The sequence below is a fragment of the Poeciliopsis prolifica genome, unplaced genomic scaffold (assembly GCF_027474105.1).
Source record: "Poeciliopsis prolifica strain line A6 unplaced genomic scaffold, Auburn_PproV2 SCAFFOLD007, whole genome shotgun sequence".
NCBI lineage: Eukaryota > Metazoa > Chordata > Actinopteri > Cyprinodontiformes > Poeciliidae > Poeciliopsis > Poeciliopsis prolifica.
Window position 1 is genome coordinate 12,584,555 of NW_026562382.1, and position 16,814 is coordinate 12,601,368.

The 16,814-nt window shown below is 38.5% G+C and overlaps 1 protein-coding gene across 7 annotated transcripts in view; it reads right to left on the reverse strand.

Moving 5' to 3' along the window:
• The window catches only part of fmnl2a (formin-like 2a), a 60,336-nt gene that overhangs the window by 42,089 nt on the left and 1,433 nt on the right, over positions 1 to 16,814 (reverse strand). The gene's annotated exons all lie outside the window — the stretch shown is intronic.

Below are 16,814 nucleotides of genomic sequence, written 5' to 3' on the forward strand. Positions count from 1 at the left end.
GCTCAGTGCTAACGAGCAGTGACAGTCATTCAGCTTACTTAGGTTGGGTTACCTCCATGTCTACAACCACACCACCCATGTCTCTGTTATTAATAAGGGGAGGAAATAGAAGGGCGAAGGGCTCTTAAGGAGTAGCTTTTTATGTACACCTGATGGCAGACCACCCGGAAAAATACAGGCAGAATCACCTAAATGTGACCAATTAGCCTAAATCACCTAAATTCCAACAGCTATCAATCAAAATTACAGTTAAATTACTGATAATTGTACTTCAAGTACACTAATTAAAGCATGACTGTTCAATGAGTTAATGCTAACATACATATTTCCCAACTGCAATTTAAAACTTTGATAGTGCTACATAAAAAATGTTGACATATATGCACCAAGTGTGATTTACATTTTTTTACACATAGTGTAAAAAAAGTATAAAAGTGTTGAAATAAAAATTATTTTATTGCACTAATATAATCTAACTGGAAAAACTCTGAAATTGTCTAGCCTTGCAAAAAAACGCTTAGAATGACGAAAGGTATGCAAACCCGTTACTCGTGTAAGGCATGTGTGTTGACACAACACAAAATGGTTTCAAGAAAACAGATGCATGCCTAAATTTGCCCAATTTCCAAGTTAAGGAAAACAAGACTGGGCCCCAAGTTTATCACATTAACACACAGAGAAGGCAATAGTATGTGGATTAAACAGAAGAAAAATTCTTTAAAAGTCACTGAAGAACTGGTCATGTCATCATGCCACTGCAATTAAATATGGATTAATTAACTCTTGTACATCTTTAACCAGAGGTAACAATAAATGTGGAATGTGCTGCAACAGTTTCCAGTAACAAGTCTAGACACTTATTTTGAATAAGAACATGAATATGAACTGCAGACTTCTGGAAATAGATCTGTCATTTTGAAAACGGTTAAGACATGATTGTGCAGCATGCTTTAAAGAGAAGCAACATATAGCACTGCAACTATAGCACTTGTATTCCTACATGTTTTGTCCCACTAACATATGGGCTCATTTTTACAAAATGGGTCAATTAGTTTAAAAGCTGAGCTATTGGTACACACGTTATGACAAAAATAGACCTCTATATAACTTGAAGAGTATTTTTCATTTGAAGTCCCTCTGTAGGTGTGATAAGTGTAGCACTAAAAATAAAACATTATAGTTCCTGAGCAGTCTTAGACAAATGAAAAATTTTCATATTTAGCATGTTTTACAACACAGCAACTTTATGTGCTCGCTTACATATAGATTTCAAATCTTTTAAAAAGCCATGTTGAAGAAATTGTGAGACAAAAGTCATAGCATGCCTATGACTTATCTTGACTTTAATAGACTCCTCCAAAGCAAATCTTTTAAAAAAATAAAGACAAACAAGTATTTAGTTTTTGCATATTCAGATAAGCTACTCATTTCTTAAAAACATTTAACACAGTAAATAAAACACAGACTAGCTTTAGAGGCAGAAAAAGTATCTCCAGAAGAATCCCAAATCCTACAGTAATTCATTCATCAGCGGTAGCAATCACAATACACCAATCAAAATTAGTTTGTTTAGCAACAAACTTCTTTTTTTCCTTTTACCAATTTCTTCCTAAGCTTAACCCACATAGTCTCAATTTAAAAAATAAGTAGAAAATAGTGTTTACTAATCCTCTCATTAGCCAGCTGCAGTCATCAAAGTTGCAAAAATAGACTGTTCTGAAAGCACCCATTACTTTCCATGAGGTCTACGCATTTTGGCGTACAGATGGCTAGAATAGCAAACACATAGCCCACATGAAGGGCCAACTTCAGCTAACAACCGTGTGAAAAGATACAAACTATGAAGACAAAGCAAGAAAAAATACTCTTTGTTGGTGGTTGATCTATCAAAGTGTTTTACATGGCAAGATGTTCAAACAGATGCCTTTGTGCCAGAACTGATGGAAGAGCTTATTAGATCAAAAAATAACTCTAGACCAAATAATGAAAAAGCAATATGGCCCCAGCTGCAGCTCAGAAGAGACTTTTAAACATGTCACCAAGGACTTCCAAAAGCAAAGGACTTGCACCCTTTCAAGTCATGTAGAAGAAAACTATTTAGTGTGGGTAGAGTCAGAAGTCATACTCTTTAAAGTTATGTGACATATTGTTTGTAGGAGCTTTTATTATGATGCCTTGTCAGTCTCAGGCATTCATACCATCAATAAATTAGAATGTGGTTGATGAGGCTTGTTTATCAGACTAAAAAGACTTTCAGATTTTGACTCTGCAGGATTTTCTCCACAATGTCATCGGCATCGAAGCGGGTGTCGTTGACCCAGGTGGGCAGAAACTATTATTTGCTTTATAATAACATAATTTTCATTAAGCCTGCATCTTTGTGTTAAAATGTTTTAATTGATCTGATGTAATTGTTTTAAATTTAAATGTGCTTTCACTAGCTGGAAGAAGAAAATCAGAATTAACAGAAATAAACTATTCAACTTAACAACAGGTTTCACTGTGTCTCACAGCAAGATTGTGAAATTGTCAGTTGAATTTCTAAACCTGAGACCCCCCCACCTGACGACAAAAAAATTGTAAAAAAAAAAAACAATGTAATGTAGAAAATATTTATGTATTTACTGTTAATCTGTTAGTATGATTTGTTCTTTAACTGGGCACTTATTTTGGCTAATGCTATTATTTATTAAATATCCAAACTCAACATCCTAAGCAATAATAATAATCAAACAAAAAACACAATAAGAAATTGAATCAAAATGTTCTGCACCATATCAGAGGATGAAGAGATGCTGATTTCTGATTCTTTAGGTTCTGCGGTTTTTCTCCTGATCCATTCTGTCTGTTACACAGCACCAAACTGCGCCATGACGGACACTTTGTTTTGTCTTTATATTTACACAGCATCCATCCTCACTGAATTGTTCAGTGAATAATGCACGTCTTTTCACTCACGTGTGTATTTTACGGCGTTTTTTTCTTCTACGGATATGGAATCAGGCAGAGGACATTTTAAAAAGACGCAGGTTGATTGCAGCTCACTGCGGCTGCGCAATGTCCGCCTCTAGGCAACCGTGACGTTCAGAGTCGGTCCGTGGCGTTCAGGGGTCCTTCAGCTCCCGCCACGACAGTGTAGCTGACCTTAATATTGCCTGTGTTTTATTAGTCAAACTTAGTGTTGATGTTTATTATAGGCGTGTCTATCGGACAGTTATGTGTCGGTTCAATACGGGACGCACATTTAAGGGCCAAATACGGGACGACGCTGTATTTTACAGGATGGGTGGCAATCCTATTCAGGGGTGCTGACGTACAGTTTTAGGGATGGGCAAGATACGCCACTGCTTGACATTAACAAGGAGAGACAGATGATGTTCATCCGAGAAATTGTGAACTAAAACTTCCTGGACGTCAGACAACATCCTGGTCTCATTATGTGTCTCTGCTTATTTCCAGGCCCAAATAGCAACTTCATGTTAAGAAATAAGCCGAGAAAATGCACAACCCGCGACTTAAATAAATAAATAAATAAGCCTAAAATCACTTATAACAATCGGACTTGACAGAAACTCAAAAGAGTTCTTGACTGTCCAGCAACAAAATGCGCATCTCTCTCCTCCCTCCATTGTTTACGTTTCTGTTGCTGCTGACAACTGTTGAATAGAAATAGAAACGGCGATCGCTCCCCAAGACGCATAGAGGAAATAACATTACATTACAAAAGAAAATAGGGACGAACAGTGATTTGGATAAGTAACTTTAATCTGATTACTGCATTTGAAATAGTAACGCATTAGATTACTCGTTACTGAAAGAAGAGGTCCGTTAAGACAAAGTGCCGAGGTCGCACAGATCGTCAGAAGACTTGATTTGTCGGCCCATTACGTCACAGCGCTGCCTGTATTCTTGTGCTGAGACGTCATAGGTTGTGATGTCACATACTGCTTTGTTGTGTAACACTGGGTATAAATAACTCCAGTTGGTTCAAGACAGTTGTAGAAGAGTGAAGAGCAAGATCAGTTCAGCAACAATGGATTTAAGAAGAGAAATGAGATTTTTAGTCAATGTGCATGCTATCCCGGCAATTGAAGAATATATTTGTCAAATTCAAGAAGAGGCCTGGTTAGACCTTGACCATTTGTACCAGGACGAGGGAGTGACAGAGAGGACAAGGTACCTGGTCCAATATTTGACGGAGGTTTTCTCCAACTTGGTAAAGGACGTTTCTGAGAACCTGGCCTACGGATATGGTGATCTAAAAGTTATATTTGGTAGCCAGGTCTCTCAGGCCTTTGCCCGGGCGATGGGAGACGACACGGTCATCCACGGAGAGTGTGCTGCAGTGATCGACATGCTTTTCTTGAAGCATCTGATCACTGCAGCACACTCTCCGGTGGATGAAGAAGACCCCGTGTCTCTTCTTCGGCCGGGCTTAGGCCTCAGTTCCTTGGTGCGAGCTGTCATCAGTATCGTCCACGAACTGATGACAGCAAGACGCGCCAAGGGACTGAGGGCGTCCTTAGAGGAGCAGAGCAAGGACACAGTGCGACTTTTTGTTAAGTCGTTGCTGTGTCTAGGCATCAGGGAGTCCAAGACACGGAGGTGTTTTGATTCCCTGATGGAGGTACAGGAGCGAATGGTTAATAACATCTGCGCTGCCATCGAGGGCCATCCGGTAGAAATCCCGGTGGACTGGGTCCCTACACTCACAAAAAAGGTTTTTAGGGACCTCAGGAAAACCTCTGAATGTTCTGCCGGATGGGCTCTGGGCTTCATGGAGCACGAGGTCGTTGACGATATAATCGTCCACTGCCTTTTGAGCCAATTGGAGAAGCACCAGAAAAAAAGAGCCGGCTTTTTCACGAGACTTTTTTCTGGTGCACATAACATCTTTAAAAGGTATGTCACCAAGTGACGAACCTTTTAAATGTCACTTGGTGACATACCTTTTAAAGATGTTATGCGACTATTGATCTCGGCTCCATGACGCCCCCCTGTGCCTCGGCCTCTCTGCTCCTCAGTCGTTCCAGGTATCAAGTCGCCTCTCTGTTCCTCCATCGTCCTGGTATAGAGACGACACCCAGTTCCCCCGTCGATCTCTCCCCCGAGACAGCTCTCCATGCCTTCATCGGTCCCGACCCCAAGAAGCCTCCACGTCCGATTCTGGTAACAAGGTCCCTTGATTACTCTGCCATGTTTGGGTTTTTTACCTTGAACTAAATAATTGCCACAGCAATTATTTTCAATCATATTGAACTTTATCTTTAAATGTTCCTTAAAAATGGATGCACAGTTGGTAGCACTGTCGCCTTGCAGCAAGAAGGTCCAATTCTCGGCCCGGGGTCTTTCTGTATGGAGTTTTCATCATCTCCCTGTGCATGGTGGGTTCTCTCCGGGTACTCCGGCTTCCTCCCAGTTTAAAAAGATGACTGTTAAGTACCAGCACCACTTGTGACCCCTCTACGAATAAAAATGGATTTTACAAAATGATCTAGATTTTAAAAAATTGGAATATGTCACTTCGACTTCCAATTTAACACAGAGGGAGATGGCAGTCAAAAAATGACATTTTTATTATGAAATAATAAAAAAGTTGTCTTCTTTTATCTGCATGGGGGAAATAAAAGAAGTCAGCGACGACCAGCACGTAGACGACCCTGGGTTTGCTGTCAGAGCGCAGCGCACAGCAGCTCCACAACTCATATTGCTGCACAGATTTGTTACACTTATCTTAATCTTACAGATTATAATGGCGTTGAGTTGTGCGGCTTTACGGATGTGTTCATTCATGGCTGCTTTTCCGCTTATTGCGCTGCTCATATTGTTCTCGATGTTTGCAGTTTTCTGGAGCGCAACGCAAAACTTGATGCCGTTCACAGGTAAAATGAGTAGATATTTATATTTTTGTGGCCCGGGAAATACTTAGCCTCACAAGACACAATAACTGGAGTTCTTAATGTGCAGTGTATTTTATTCTTTTCAGTTGAGACAGATTAAACAAAGCCGTCTTGCTGCTTACTTGTGTTCAGCCATCAGAACATGCATGTATTGAACAGTAGCTAACTACTGATGGAGCGAGGCAATCTTCATAGTAACATAGGAAATCACAAAAAAAATAAAGTACAATAGATAAAAGACAAGTAAAGAAATATGGCAGTTGCCTCAGGCTGCACAAATAAAACAGAGAGCTGCATTACCACACACTGATTTAAAGCACATGGAATTGTGATTATTTGACCAACACTCACATTCTACAGATTTTACGACTTAATCGTAGTCATAGTGACTGCTTTCAGGCATAAACTGAAAGGAGAAATAAGCTCTACTCCAACTCTTTGCCATCCAAAGGAAGTTAACCCCCACTTATTAGCACAGTGTGGCTCTATAATCCTCCGCTTCTTTTTCGGGGGCACAGGTGTCCCCTGTCTGTACTTAGATTATCATTGTAATCCCCACGATCCCCGTTGACTCAACTACAGCTTTCCTGTTCGTGAAGTTGTTCACTGGAATGTTTTGAGAGCAAATGGGCAGATCAGATGGCCCTACCTCTGTTTTGCCCCCTCACTCTAATGGTCATCTATCCTTTTAGTTTTTGCCCTTTTATCCTTAAATGATGAGTTACATCACACTGAGCTGTCACAACCATTTACAAGAAACTACTCTAAAGAGCAGCTTTAGATTAGAGAAGCATTGCTTCTCAGAAAAAAAATATTAACAAAGTGCATACAGTTTATGCACTTGGAATACATCTCTCTTTATTTAAAGGTACTCTGTTATGAGTTTTTTTTTTAAATTGAATTCATGGAATAATTTAACTACATATATAGTCAACAAAATCAAAAAATCCAATAAAATAACTGTGAGGGAACAGAAACCCTAAATTAAGCAGCTGCAAATGGGTGGAATCACATTTTGCTTCCTCTGCGTACACTTCATCTCAGAGCCAAACTGATCCGACAGCTTTTTCCCTTCGCTCCTTAAGATATTACATTTATAAAACCTTCATTATTCATTTGTGTAGTGGCCAAATGAACATAATATCATAAGTTCGGTAAAATGCATATACTAAGGACAATAACAACTTTGGCCAAATAAGACAGCACGACCGCTTCGTGTCATCCAAACACCGGAAGAACGTTACAGGGATGGTTTGGAGCTGTGGGGCGCTGTCCAAATAAAACAAGAGATACATGGAGTCACAGAGGAGCAGACCAGATGTTGTGAGGTTGCGAAAGAGTCTGGACTGAGGTGGAGTCGAAGCACACTTTTCTGATGAATCAGAAAAGTTGTTTATCAAAAACAAAACTTTAAAAAAAAAGACAAGAATAATGTAGAAGTATGTACATAAGTCCAAGCTATATAAAGTATGTTTGGACCATATTCTTAGAGAAATATCATGTTCTTCTGACAAGCTTAAACTGTGGTAAACATTTTCAAATCTTTCAATCAGTATCATTTGTGTCATACTTTATACCAGCAGGTTTTAAAGTTTAAAATCAAACCTAAATGAGCTTTCACATTTAGAGACATAACACTTCACTGACTTTGGCCAGAGCTGGCATTTCAGTTTCTGTTTTGTTTTATTAAACCAAGTAACCTCACAACAACAGTGTTTCATTAACATTTAATAAGTATTTTTTGCCATTTACCTGAAAAAAGGTAACCTAAAAGGTAAATGGCAACAACAACAACAACAAAAAAACTAATCTAAAAATCCTTTTCAGATTAGGTTTTGGATCATACAAGTAACTTTTCAGCAAGGAATTGACTAGTTTCATGTCAATAATTCCTTAAAATGAATTGAAAAAAAAACACTATTTCCACTGTCAGATTTTTTACACTTAAAACAGCAGAACATGTTGTTATAAGTGAAAATGTCTGCCAGTGGATCTAGCACCTTATTCAAAATAATCAATCTCCTCTAGTGACGTTCACAAGTTGCTGTTTACAGTTGGTGACTAACCACTCTAACTTGGCTAATTGATCAAATAAAATCAATAACAAAAAGAACTAATCATTTTTTCTTTTTTTTCTAAATGTTAAATAAACTTAGTTTTGCAACTGCTCCTCAAATATGCATGTTTCTCTTTTGCTTCCAATACAAATAATGACAGCTTTAAGCATGAAGGCTGAAAAAAGTCAAATCTCTACAAAAAACAGAGATTAGAAAAATCAGCCATGACTTTAATCAGTGTGTCTCTAAAAGAAAAAAAAAAGTGCAGCAGCCTCTCTGGTAGACGGAATAGTTTTGATTCCTACAGGAAATAATGAGATTACAAGATTATCTCCATTCCCGCACCAAAGCACATGTCCCTAACCTTTATCTGATTCTGACTGACCCCAAAACAAAGTGCATTGATAAACCTGCTGTTTCTTACTGTGTTTACAAAGAAAATGAGTGGATTTAAGTGTTGACGCATTTAGCAAACAAAAATTTGATTTGTTTGTATTTGTTCTCTTTAATCATTGCTGGTCAAGGGAAACTTTCGTCATTCACACCACTGTGTATCTCCCATATTTGAAATGATCACATCTTAAAACTTCAACAATTCAGAGAAAAGTGGGGGCATTTATTCCAAACAGAAGACAATTGAGTTGCATGTAAAAGCAGCAGGACCTCCCATTCTGAACTGCAGATGATGATCCTACCAGTTTCCTGAAGGCATTACATTCACATGAGATTTCTATAACCAATAATGACTATACAAGCAAGTTGAAACATTTTTAAGATTATCCAACTGACTAAAATCAAACTGCAAACAAAACTAAACAAGCCAAGGTCTGTAAAGCACGCAAGAGAACAACCTTGGTTCTCAGATAACACCAGGCCTGATGCCACAACCTACTTATTTGTCACAATGACATGGATGTTTACAGATCTTGCTGAATCAGTTTTTAGATAAAAAATTTTAAAGCCCCAGTATTTCTACACATTTCTCATTTCAAACTTCCATACTTTTCAAAATTGTAGAGAAACTGTACCGTGCTCTGTTGTATGGCTTTATGGAACAGCAGGCACTCTGGACCCTGAACAAATCCTGACCATAATGCACTTCTCCTCAGAGTTGGGTCTCTGTTGCTCTTTTGTGTCAACTTGGACCAGTCCAGTTGGATAACACTGCCAATGGACTGACACCGAATAAAAGACCTAGACTGGTCTTTTCAAGGCTATGTAAGATTACACCTGCAGGGAGAAAAACACTGAAGCTGAGATAAAAAATGGCCAAGTCAAAACACAATGAGTGAGTGGAACTGATGTCAAATTTGCGAGGGTATTTCTGCTCATAGTTTCTTTATTATCGTCTAACGAGTGTTCTGGGAACCGGTTCATCATCAGCCAAATGAAGTTAGATAACCTCATGACTACATATCTTCAAACTAAAACCAACAGTGTCTTCAACCCACACAGGCAAAAACAAAAATGAAACCCAGAAAGGTGTCAAAAGTGAACTGAAAGTAATTACTTTTTCAGCTCAGCTGTGTCTGATTAAAGCAGACACTCAGGCCAATCAGAACACAGCACTTGACTCCAAGTATTGGGTTTCAATCACAAGTCTTTCTCTGAAGGCAGCTGAATATCACATCCACTCTAACTTTCAGAACATGAGTCCGATCTCACAGCTCCCCAAGCATTTCATGCTCAGCTCAGTTGTGGCTAATTGGAGGGTGAGCATCCGGCTGGTCCAACACAGCAGAAATCCACACACACATACGCACACGCACACAAGGGTGCGAGCGGTGGTCTTTCATAGGCTGCCGGGTCTGGGTCCAGTGCCAGGCTCCGTCTTGGGTACCCCAGGGAATAAAGAGCACCTCTGTTCTGTGGAGCTGACGCACGGGATTTCAGCCACCGCTCACCCTCTGCGCCTCAGACAACAACCATTGTTCTGCTTTTTAATGAAGAAGAGTCGACATGGAAAAATAATAAATAAAGGAGGTTAACTTATTCACTTCCTAGATTCTGTAAACGGGTAGCAAGACAGGCACACTGTAGGCCACAATTAACAGCAACCACAATATGAACGTGTAAAAAAGGAACATAAATTAATCCTTAATCCACAAGCAACATTTAACATTCCTGTAATGTCAGTACACTTATTCAGTGGAAAAATTTAACCAGTTATGCTGTCAATTCTTTCCACTCACCAAAAAAAAAGCATTTCCTCCGTCAACAGGGAACATGTTACGATCAACATGTTCCAGGAAGCTTATAGAGAGGATTTTTGACTATTCCTCCTTGCTCAATTCCTTTAGATCATCCTGAATCTTGGGTTTTCTCTTGCACCCTCTTGGGAGGATGTTTGATAGTGTTTGCTAATCCATTTCTGTGTAACCTTGGCAAAGTGTTCTGAATGATTATCATACTGAAAGATCCAGCGACAAACTACTTTTCTACATTTTGACAGAGAACACCATTTTACTCTGTATGATGAAATGCCCTTAAAAGTTTCCATGGCTTCAGGAAGAGAAACAGACCCACAGCATCATCAATCCGCCTCCATACTTAACAGCTGAGTAAAAGAGGTGCTTAAACATATTCCTCCTTGTTCTCTTAATTGAGAGTGCATTTTGCAGAAATAATATATATTATTCTCGTCTTACAAATGATCACTGCTTCAGCTGAAGAGTTGAGTTAACTCTGCTTGTTTAGGTTGGGAGGATTGAAAGGGCATTTTACGATTCCCTTCGCTGCCAAACAATCTCTTGGCATGTATGTGGCATCTAATGGTTGTTATAGAGACTTGGCGACCTCTTTGCAGCAGTGAGAAATTGAGTTTTTTTTCAGTCCCATTATGGTTCATCTCGCTGTGCGTGGTGGTAAGACAAATGAAGGTACTACTCGTGCCTATGTGGGCACAAATGACTATGCCAGTTGTAATTGTTTTACTATGTTTTTTTACTACATGAACAATTATTCTCCAGACAGAGTAAAAATATCCAAGTTAAGTTTGGATTTTTGTATATTATTCAGGGCAACATTGTGGATCTTAAATAAAAGATATATTTTCTTTAAGACATTTGTTTTTAATCAGTTCTCTTTATTGACTTGATGAAATATTTTGCTTCTCATTTGGTTTCTTGTTTTTGTCCAAACGCAAATTAATGCGAGACATCACTATTCATTTGGAAAGTTACAACATAGCATCTGTTGGTGCAACTTTAAGAGCATGAAATTTAAAACTGGTTTCATATCAGTTCTATGAAAGCTTAATTCAGCCAGGGATGGTGGAGGTTGAAGCAGAGCCCAGGTGACCAGCCAATTCATTCTACACCAGTCAGAGTGACAAACGAGGCTTCAGTCGAACATGAAAGGCCACTCTTGTGATTAATCCAGAGTAGATTTCAGACTCAGAACCCCACAATACAAATAACTCCTGGCACTTCAGCCGCCTTCAAACAAAGCAGCTTAGATGTAATCTGGACTATTGAGAGGAGCAGCAAGAACAACTGCAGTAGCTAAGCCTGTAGTCCCCCATATGGCACTTAAACATGTAACCTCTTTACATCACTGATAGCAGTAATGATATCACAACAGTAAAAGGAGTTTCTAAGTGCAATCGCATAATGCATGTGGGTGCGGCTTTATTTGACGTCAGCTTTGTGGTTAACTGAGGCCTGAGAACAGGCATCAAGCCTGGAGCTAGTTTTTCTCAAGCACAAATTTTTTACTTTAAGACTGTGAGAAACAAAACAACAGTAATGATATTAGAGGTTTAATTTGATGTAAAAGCTCACAGCACTACAGCATTAAAATATTTTTCATCTAATCCTCTTTAGCATGCTCATAGTTAAATGTTTGAATAATATTTTAATTGTTTGTGCTCCATTTCGGAGTACTTAACTGCAGTTCATCATGAATTTGTTTTGTAGCTTGTTTTGTACAGGCAGGCTGTAGACATGGACAAACCATAAATAGACAAACAGATGGCTGGACATGCTAATTGCTAAACACATTAAGTTGAAAATAAAGATTGTTTTTTTTCACTCATCTTACTCAGATCTTTGTCCAAATGTCAGGATTTTCTAGGTTTTTTCCAGAATAATTAGGAGCTCTGGCTTTGTTAAAATTTTAAAGTCAGAGTTTCAATCTCTAATTGTGTCTTGTATTCATTTGCCAGATCAGACTGGAGACATAAAAAAATGCTTGTGAGAAAAGATTAATGATCAACACATTGTAAAAAATAAAAATAAAAAAAAACTGCAAAAAAGAAGGCAAGAAGAACAAGGTAGGGAAGAAAGGAGCGAGAGAGAAGGAAGAAATAGGAAAGCAAGAACACAAAACTTAAGCACAATGAAATATCAATTAAAGTTGGGGAATAAACATTTTTCCAAGATTTCCAATTGTTTGTGCTCCAGAATTAGAAAACATAGAAATCCCATTCCAGATATTTTTATGCCTGTTGAGGAACCTTGTTTTGAGGTATTTCAAAGTCAAGAGAAAAATAACAGACTTATTTGTTTTTAACAATTATTCAAAGCTTCGAAATCTTGTAGGATTATGACATCATTAATAACCAAGAGGAAAACACGCTGCAGTGACACTCAGAGCCCAATATCGACTTCAGCCTAATGCTGTGAGTTAAATGTACCACTACACACTGTGTAGACATATATGATCTATAGAAACCAGAGGAGTTGCAGAATTCCAAGTTTATTCACAGATATTTACCCACTAGGGCCCATCCAGGCCCTAGTGGGTAAAAGGGAATAATGTCCTCTTTTAGGTTTGTGCTTTAGGGCTGCTGCCCTACTTTTCTTTTAACTTTTATTTGGTGCATTTTGAAACACGTGACTATTCTGAAAAATTACAGTAAATCCCATAAGGAGTGACTATTTTTCCAAATAAGATGCCGTCTTCTTTGGAAAGAAGACTTTTCTTCCACTATCTCTCTGCAATGTACCATAAGAAGCATAATAACCGCTGATAGTTTTGCATGCCTGAAACAATCAACCTTAAACTAAATCACCAGATCTCTTAGTGCAAACGAAGCCTTAAATGGAGCCATGCAAACTGCAAAATGCCCACTGTGTAATTTCAACAAGATACTATTTGGGTTAAACCTTCGACTAACTTCATGGCCAAGGTCGCATGTGAATGAAAAGCTCACGTCATGGCTGAGGAATTATAATACTATTAGTCTGTTTCAAACAGCAGGCAAAAACGCTAGGGATTCGTAAGACTGGATTCAAGGGAAGCTTTTCATTTGGAGGAATCTGCAGACTTAAACATCATCTTATCCAGGACAGGGTGGGTTAAAACTTAACCTACTGCAGCTTTGTAGTTTTCCTTTTAAGTTGTAACTCCACATAATCTGGAAATGCATTCACATGAAGGCTGGTAAATCCTTAAATTGCCTTCTAAAGAAATTGTAAAATTGTTAAACTCAACAGTAATAAAAAGATACAGACTCTTACTCCCTGGTATTGTCAAAAGTGACTTCATTTGTGTAAATATGGAAATAAAACTTGGCAAACAGCTCTGTTCAGCCTGTCAGACTTATTACCTTGAAGGTGTAATGTACTAAAGCAATCAACTGATGGAAAAAAAAACTAATGCAGTGTTAAACCTCCAGCTTAAGCTTTGAAATACAAATGCTTTTGAGAAATGGACTGGAACTTACCGGTTTTTAAATTTGTTAAAAAAACAAAAAAGATCTTGTTCTGGGTTAGAAACAAAAACATTTGACCTTTTTTGTGCTTATTGATCATACCAAATGCTAGTGGGTCATGGTATCAACACAACTCTTCATTGTAAAACTTGTTACAGAAAGAAGAAGATGGTTATTTTTAGGAATTGCAACATGTTGAAAATAGAGTCAGGAAGCACAAGGATGTAAGAAGTTTTTTAAATTCACTGTATTTTTCATAGAAGTGTAGGGGCCGTTTATTCACGTGGCCACAAAAGAGTGCAAGACTTTGGGAAATGACAGGAAGGCTTAGACCACAACAAAGTGACTGTTTAATCCTCCAGGTCTTTTCTCAAGCCAACAATGCATTTCTCTTTAAAGGATTACGGTAATGTGGGTGAAAGATACGACAGCATTTTTTTTCTAAACATTTGGTCATGTAGAGTGTGTTCAGAGACAAAAATATTTGACAGAGTATTCCAGAGGAAAACAAATATGTGGCTTTCTCCAGAGGAAAACAAATATGTGGCTTTCTTTTTTAAATCTGTTTCTTCATTTAGGTGAATCTGTCTCCTGATCTCATATTTTATGTGTTTCTGTCTCTCTTCACCTTTTCATCTTTATTTACTGTATATATCTCTCTCTCTCTCTAACTATCATGCTTGTATTTCCTTACCACGCTCAATCTTATTCAACCCGAGAGAATATTTCTCCACTGACAGGCAAGTCAGGTCAAAACCTATTATTCAGTGATGACTGGATTTTTCTGTGTGTCAAGGATAGGACATGAAGCACTTTGGTTATTTTGCATACTCTTCCTGCAGGAAAGTATCTGGTGCCATCAAAACAAAATTCAGCTCATTTAAAAAGTGCAGATATCCTTGCCTGCTCTGCTAGGTTTTGTGACAAGTGCACAAGACTCTGTGAAAGAGTATGAAAGGGGTATTTTCATCTAGCCTTTGTCAAGTTTGATGTTTCATTAAAAAAAATGTTAAAAAAATGTAGAGGAGCAATGATGTAGGACAGAAATAGCTCGTGACATAGTGTGTCATTGTTTAGCTAGACTGATAAGATTAATATTTCTTTCCAACATGAAAAGTAAAGAGAGAAAAAGAAACATCACAAACTGACAAATATTCTGTTAAATTAATGTTTTAAAAGTTTTTAAAATGTGGTGATCCTTAGAACTATTAGCTTAAAAAGTGGTATCGACTTTTTACCTTCGACTCGACCTTCAAACCCTGTGACCGTCTTTCTGACTACAGAAGTCAGAGATGTGAAGAGTTAATATTAGAGCTGAGGGCTTTCCACATCACACAGTGTGGAAATTCAAATTCAGCGTAGCCTAATGAGAAATTCAGCAGACCGCTTAAATGTGGTCACGTAGAGCCGAGGTCTTTAATCTCAGCAGCTCCCTGCTGTGATGCAAGGGTTTGCCAGTTGATCAGACCCATTATGACTGGCAAGTAAACAGTCCTGCACTACTCTTTGATCAACAGGTCCCACATATGAAGATTAGAGTACAACAAGACTGATGCAAGTGTAAATTAGTCAGATAGATTATTAATTGTGGGGGAGGTGTTACACAGGAAGTGATTAATGAGTGCCACTGAACAAGAGCCAAGTACAAATCTTGACTCATCAGTACTAAAAACCTCTTAGGAAACAAAAGCCTGAGAGGGATCATGCTTATCATCTGCTCCTTGGGTCAGAGTCACACAGAGCCACTCAAAAGAGCCACCCGACATCAGCAACAGCTGATACACATTAGAGTTTAAAGGGTGGTAACTCACACTAAATGCTCTGGTAATGGCACCAAATTCTTCTGATGCCGAAGGGCTTCCTTCTTGCCAAGAGATGAGGCATCATGCTGGCAGCAGAAAGAGAGAGACGGAGGGGAGGGGAGTTCCTTGACATGCTATATGAGGATCGGCTTTACTGTCAGTCAGTCCAGGAAATCTTCAGTTTAGACAGGTAGGTTTGTTTCTGGAAAGCAGCGTAACACGGGATTATCTAAAGTAAACTTTATGGATCCTCATCATTTTAAACCCACTAATTGGAGGAGGAAGATGAGTTGTTGACGTTCAAAACAACCAGTATGAATGATCCTTCAAAGGAACATGACGTCAAAGCTTTCCGACACTTCCTCTCCACCAAAAACCAAAAAAAAAAGAGGAAAGTCTGAAGCTGCCTCTGGCAATTAAAGGGACTCATCCATATCCAATGAGCAGCAATCACACCCTAACCACAGGCTTGTCTGTCAAACAGCAATCCCACTTCCATCTCTGAGGATTTTTTTCTTTTTTTGCAAAAGGAGTAATCTGTGCAATGCTATGCAATAATTCAATACTAACCAGAGAAGTACACCTTGCCTTGCAACTGAAACAAAACCAAAAGGCTAAAAGTAGTTTAAAAAATGCTTACTACAGTTAAATCTTTCTTCTAAACAGCTGATGTATGAGAACACCAGGCCAAGCAACAATCACGTCTGACCCACATTTTTCCAGCTCTCAGATTTCAACCTCACTATTCCTCTGCGCAAATCTATTCAGCACCGGGCTTGGGAAAAAAAAAAAAAAAAACAGAGAGAGAAAGAGACTACTTATCTACATCAGCAGCTTACCTAATTACACCTTGTAAAACGATTCCAAATAATACTTTTGATCCCAACTGCATTGGGAGCACATGCAGCCAATCCAAAGACTTGTTCTTGTCTTGGGCATACACAGCAGCTGGAAAAGTTTTCAAAGTCCATCTAACCTTGCAACATAATTGTTGACAGATCAACTGGAACTTTATGATGCGACAAGAGTTTTTGTAAAAAACTTGGCATGCTGGGCGCTTAAGACTTTAGCAGTGAGCCTGTGTCTGGACTCATAAAGTTGAAAGAAGAATGGGGCAATAAAGCCAATGACTTTCCATGTCGACGCTGCAGGTGCGTCCTACATTTTGAGTTTGGAAATGCACAGCCTAAAAATGTTGCGATATTCCAAACAGTGGACTTTATTTAGAGTGTCTTGGTTTTATTTTCAGATCAGATTAAGTAGAAAAATGGATGATGTGGATGGAACTTTAACTATACAATAGTGACATTATTTTAACGCTGAGCGTTTTATAACAAATTGAGTGCAAAGAAAACATTGTAAAGTACTTTATAATCTGACTTCTTGGCCAAAGTACTGG